Source organism: Theobroma cacao, chromosome 9 (genome assembly GCF_000208745.1).
Source record: "Theobroma cacao cultivar B97-61/B2 chromosome 9, Criollo_cocoa_genome_V2, whole genome shotgun sequence".
NCBI lineage: Eukaryota > Viridiplantae > Streptophyta > Magnoliopsida > Malvales > Malvaceae > Theobroma > Theobroma cacao.
The window spans coordinates 18,602,455-18,609,186 of NC_030858.1; the positions used below are offsets into that span (position 1 = coordinate 18,602,455).

The 6,732-nt window shown below is 36.2% G+C and overlaps 1 long non-coding RNA gene across 1 annotated transcript; it reads left to right on the plus strand.

The window, feature by feature from the left end:
• Positions 2,385-4,241, plus strand: LOC108663350. Its single transcript, XR_001929318.1, has 3 exons — positions 2,385-2,429; positions 3,099-3,173; positions 4,045-4,241. It is a non-coding gene; the product is annotated as an uncharacterized LOC108663350 (long non-coding RNA).

Below are 6,732 nucleotides of genomic sequence, written 5' to 3' on the forward strand. Positions count from 1 at the left end.
TGAAATTAAAATGAGATTAAAATGGGACTTTTGATGTTTTAGAAATAAATGTGACAAATAAATATATTGTGTTGATTATCTGAAAAAAGAAACTTTTGATCATGAAATTGAGTAATTGGAGGCTGCCAATTGTCTTAAAAAATATATTTTCCTATGAATGGCTTATGATATATGAGTATGTGTGGCTATATTTTATAATTGCATTGGGAATTTATGTAAGTTGTCTTTTACTATGTAGGCTGGGTAAATAAATAAAAGCCACGTTATACTATCAAAATTTTATTAAAGTTGGTGAGTTTAGTCACTGCAGTGACGGATTTTCGTGGACTGCTTATTAGAGGGGCACGATAAACCTGGTTATATAGTTGCTCCGATTGTAGAGGCGAGGAGGGTAACTCCCGGGGTAGTGTTGAGCTCACTTCACGTCGAACCCCAACGTGAATGTGTAACTCGGCCAATGCCAAGGAACGACTTGTTTTCAAAACTAACATGTGTTTAACATGTAAATATCTTAACAACATTGGCGGACTCGGTTAGATGCCTCGGCCAAGGTATCCTCGAGGACTAGTTTTTGATTTGAGCCCTGTTTATAATAAAAGTCATGATCCTTAACCATTGTTTTGGTAAATTACAAATATTTTATGGTTTAAGAAATAAATTGAAAACCTTATGAAATGGTTTGTGATTTGTTGTTTAAACTAGCCTCCATTTTACTCGCCTTTAGATATTTATAATAATGTATGTTTACTCATTGGGATTACAAAATCTCACCCACCTCCTTTCCAAATATTTCAGGCTTGTGGTAGCTTGTAGATACTCGATTTTGTCGAGGATTCCAGTTGACCCCTCTATCTCACAGACAGTAGGTTACTATCACCAACACTTGGTGTATTTATGGGCCACTTGTCATTATAATTATTATTGTACATTATAACTTTGTAAATTATTGTATGTATGAGTTTATTTTACTTACACGTGTTTCTATAAATATTATTTTATATAAAAATGCTATATTTTAATCAATATTTTGAATAGTAATATTTGTCTATAAATCTTTTGAAAATAATTTTGTCTTTTGATTTACTTGAGCCGGAAACGACTGGTAATTGTTTAAAACGGAATGTTTAACAACGATTGCTCACAAGAAAGGCAAGAAATTGATACGTAAGCCTTGCGGGGTTCCGATTGGCATTCCGGGTAATGAGTGTAAATCGGGACGTCACGGCGGTTGTCATGGGCTCGAGAGAGGTTTCGGGTCATGGCAATTTTGCTTCATGTCTCCTATTTTTCTAAGTTCCTGCCCCTGATTCTGCTTTCTTTTCTTTCCTAGGTTCTTGGTTCCTCTACCCTAACACATTTTTTTTTAAAGTTTATTCTCTGGTTCCTGCACCCATTCTACTCCCTCTTTTTGTCAGCATCACAAGGAGGGGCTTCTACTCATCTGATGAGTCAGAGGGTGAGGATTCAGTGTTGTAGAAAGGGTTGAGAGGAAAATGAGAGGGCTTTCAGAGAGGTGATGATTGTCTTGGGGAAGGTTCTGGTGAGGACTTGTTTGAGACAAGAATTGGAGAGGAGGCTGAAACTGATTTGGATTTCTCTACCAAACTGGAAGACTTTCTTCTCTTGAGAAAAGCTGTCTTAGTTGCCATTGTCTTCCTGCCTTTGGTTGGTAATTTTGCCTCAGTTGGTGGTGCTGCAGTGGCTTTGGCTTTCCCTGCTTTTGTCTTTACTCTGGTAGCTGATGCAGATTTCTTTCCTTTTCCTACACCTTCACCATCCTTTTGAGTTTCTATTTTGGCAGTGTCTTTTTCAGCTTGTCTGTCAAGCCCAACTCTATAAAATATTTGCCATGTCATTCATATGCTTGATAATATGCTTGCATACTTGGAAAGCCCTAAAAAATCGTTAAAAGACGGTAGTGAACTTGGTGGTACAACTAAGCTGAATTAAGCCTCGAACTAGTCCAAATAGAGATTTTAAGATGAAATTGAGAATTTTAAAACCCCATAATGACTTAATATGGTGATGCAGAGTTCGAGGATTGATTTAGAGTCAAATTAGAATTTTCATGACGTAAGGATAAAATGGTCATTTTGCCATCCAAGGCCAAAATTGGAATTTTACACCACCCAACACTTGTCATGTCTAAGGATTTCATCCATTAACATTTTATATTATGGATAATTGAGATATTTTATGTGGTGGAGAAAGAATGCTTAATTATTAAGTTTCAAAATGGACCAATGGGATGGTGACAAGTGACAAGTTTTCATTTCTTTATAATTTACATTAAAAACCAACACACACCTTTCTTATTCATTCTTCATGTTCGGCCTCACCAAGGAAAAGAGGAAAGAAAGAAAGAACAAAACCCTAGTTAGAAAATTCAAGAGAAAATTCGTGAATTTCAAGGAATTAAGCAAGTAAAGGTAAAATTTCTTGATTTTAGCTTGTGATTTACCTTTCCTATGCATTCTTTTTTATTTTTCATGGTTGAGAATCAAGTTTGCATGAGGATACCTTTGCTGGCTGGACATGGGGGGTGGAGTTTTGATATTGGATTTAGCTAGATTTCATGTTATTCTAGTGTTTTTATTTGGTTGGTAATGTGTAGCATAAAAAGCAAACAAGAAAAATTCATGTTCTTACATCACCCTCATTGGCCGAATCTTCCTTATGGTATGTGGATGGTGGATTTAATTTTATTTCAAGTGATTTGGTTAGGAATTAATGATTTATGGTGTAAAAATCAATTGTGAAAAACCATAGTGTTTATGCACCCACCATGGCCGAATTTTCCAAGAGAAAATGTTGAGGATGATTTTGCTATAATTCATGTTATCTAGCTTATATTTGATGATTTGGAGTATTGGAAGTGAAATGAATTTATTTGGAGTCAATTTGGATGTTTTGGTTAAATCAAAGGTGAAGAGTTCGAATTAGGTCGAAAACTGATCCATTCCGATCACCCTTGAACCAACGTGAATTCTATTTTTAAGTGACTATCCAAACAACCTCATGCATTCATATAGAGCCTGAAATAGATTTATAATGATATGACACAATATATTGAATTATTTGTCGTGTATTGTGTATAGGTGGTGAGTCCTCTAACAAAGGTAAAGACATTGTGCTAGAGGACCAAGAGTAGGGTATTTCGAACTTCCGATATTGTGAGTAACCTTATTATCGTCTTAATTATTTAAAGTAGTTTTTATTCGTTTTTGTGATTTTATAGAAAAATAAGTTTAAATGGTAAATCTTATGTTTTATAAGCAAAATGTGATTAAACGAAATGATTTTATAAAATTGTCTTGAAATTGAATGATGGCTTGGAAAATGGAGTAATTGGAGACTATATGCTGTGTTATAAATCATGGTTTGAATTGAATGGCTTATGATAATGTGGACATGAGTGGCTGGATTGGTAATTGTGCTAAACATATATGAACTGTTGTTTTGCCTTGACATGCTGTGTTGTAAAATAATTGCCACGTCATGCTGTTGGAATTTTATTGATTTGGTGGGATATTGATTAGCTTACTGCAGTGGGCGGGTTTTTGTGGACTAGCCTATTAGAGGGGCACGGTAAACCCCGTTACATTTTATTTTACCTTGGTACGAGAGGCACGGAGGGTAACTCTTGAGGTAAAGTTTAGACTTCACTTCACACCGAACCACCATGTGAGAGTGAATTCAGCCAACGCCAAAGAACGATTGTGCTTTTAAACGTAAAAATATGTTTTGTGAGTATATGATTTTTTAAACAGCCTTGGCGGTCTCGATTGGATGCCTCTAATCAAGGTATCCCCAAGAATGAGTTTTGGCACAAGCCAAGTTTTTAAGAGATTCATAAGCCTCGTTGTATATTGTGGATGAAATGTAACTGGTTTAGATGATTTGAAATGTCTTTTGAGGTTATGAACCATCTTATGATGATCTATTTTAATCGTCTCCATGTACTTGGCTTTAGATTTTTTAGATGATGTTTGTTTACTCATTGAGTTTATATAAACTCACCACCTTCCTTTCCACCTATTTCAGGCTTAGGATAATCTGTAGATAGCTGATTTCGTCGAGGGCTACAGTTGGATGTGCATTCTTAAAAACCGTAGGTTCGCAGCCTTCGTTACTTTTGGTCATTCGGGGGCCCACATGTCATTATAAATTAAATTACACACTTTGGCTCACTGTGTTACTGTATGTACGAATTTATTTTACTTTTACGCTACAAAAATTATTTACGGATATCTCTATAAATATTGTTTTATAAGAAAATAGAATATTTCATTTAATATTTTTATTTTATTCTAATAGCTATCATTTCATTTTAAAAGAATGTTTTAGACATCTAAACTTATTTTTGGTTATGAAATATGTATCTTTCACTCATATACTACATTTTTAGATGGTTTCGAAATATTTAGAAAAAAATAACCAAAATACCCCTGTGAAACAAAAATTATTTTTTTATTATTTTGGTTTGGAAATAGCTTATAATCTTTTAAAATATGATATTAGCAACTGTTGCTCGCAGGGGAGGTGAGAAAACTGATATTCAAGCCTTACAGGGTTTCGATTGTCATTCCGAGTAATGAATGTCTATCGGGACATCGCGGTTGTTGTCGCGGGCTCGATGAGAGTACCGGATCATGACATTGTCCCTTCTTAACCATTTGGTGGAAGATATCCATGATGAAAAATTCCTCTAAATTTGGAAGAGAGGCCTGGTGTTTCTCTGTCTCTGAATCATTTTTTCTTTGAGGTTCAGATAAGGGTGTCTTGGATGGTTAATCAACCCCTTAGGGAGAGTCCTTAGTCTGCAGAGCAGGACTGGCAGATTTGTGGGTGGATCCTTCAGTCTGAATGCCAGAACTTCCAACATGAGGAGAAAATTTTTTTGCTGACTTAGCTGAACTGTCAGCACCTTGTTGTACAAGTGCAGTGCTGGATATGGCAGAACTGTCTGCAGCCACATGTTCAGATGGCATGTTTTCCTTCTCCATTAGTTTGTTTTCCAACTCAGTGATTTTATCTTCCATTTTCTGTAGCTTCACTCCTTGGTCAATCAGCTTACCATCAATCTTTATGAGCAGATTAAAAATCACTTCATTTGAAAATCTGGAGGGAGCTTCTTCAAGTTGAGCAAGCGGACTGTGTTCTTTTCTTGGGTCAGTTTTAGAGGTTTTAATGAACTTTTCTCCATCGAGCACATACCCCATTTTAACCAAGCTGCCATACTGAATAGCTTGATCTCTGGTTTTTACCAAGTCCATATCATACCTCTTTGCCCATATTCCCTTATTCTGCACAAAAGGATGTAATCACATTTTCATAGGTAGATTTACCTTATCAAGTCTGCAGGCACTTCTCATTTTCTCAATCATAAATCTTCCCAAATTCAGAGATACTCCATTACAAGCATGCTCCATTAACCAGAGGTCTTGGAGGCTGATGTAGCTAAAGCTTCCACTTCTATCCTGTATATTGGCTGCTATAAAATAAAGTAAAATCCTAATCTGAGGACTAGTTATCAAACCAGAATTACTTTTTGAAGAATATTTTTTTTTCTTTCCAGTGATGATCTCCCACAATGAGGACGGATCATATTTTTTAAGCAGTTTAAATTCACCTTCTTTACATTCTATTTTTAGCAAGTTCCCTAAATCCTCAGCAGTCACAATAAACTTGTCACGACCCAAATTTCGGGCCATGACCGGCGCATGGGCTCAATGAACGTAGTCCACTAAGCCCAAGCAAGCCTATTAATCTGACGTGTTCATCGTTCCATCATAAACTGTTAAGTCATTTTTCAAAACTTAGAATCAAAATATTATTAAACATTGCCATCTCATATTGGCATACTAAACAAGTGTATATATATTTGTCTACAACATGTATCTTATCAATTTACATTAGGTTCGTCTATACACAATAAAATAATACTCGACTTCCAGCGGAAGGACTCGGATGAATGTACAGCTACTGAATGCCAAGACACCGACCAAAAGATGGATACAAGTCTACAAGAATACCTCGTCCTAGTTACTGGCTGCCTCGTGATCTGAAAACATGAAGTTGAAACGGTGAGTATAAACCCAGTGAGTGAACAAGAAAGGGAACAAGCATACCATAAGGAATGTTTAACGAAATCATGATGCATTCTTTTTCAAAACAACACAATTTATTTTTGACCTTATTAAACCCCTCATGTAAACCCCACATGAGAAAAATCACTTATTGGAAGAAGTCCATGCTCAATAAAGGATTTGGAGAGTAAAAACTTTAATAGCATTCATGTGAATCAAGTCAATAAACGACGGGTCCTCGCTGTAATGGAAAGGCATTCTCGCTGCAACGACACTTGATTTAAATTATCATCTAACCAAGGGTTTCTTGACTGGCCGAGGGTTTCTCACCAAACCTCCTCATTTTAAACTTAACTCATTTAATCCTTAATGTTGGAAGTCCATACTCCGATATGGTAGCAAAGAAGTGAAAGATAGGGTAGCAATTAGACGAAATAGGAGACCAAAACAGAAAGTTTTTCAATCTCCCTGGAGCGAAATTATGACCTAGAAACAGAATGTTTCTCGCTGCAGCGAGAATGAATTTCGCTGCAGCGAGAAGCTACTGTGTCATTCTTGCTGCAACAAAAATGCATCCTCGCTGCAGCGAGTTTTCGGCCAGCCTACCCCTCCAAAACTCGAGGGTTTCTCGTTGCAGCGAGAA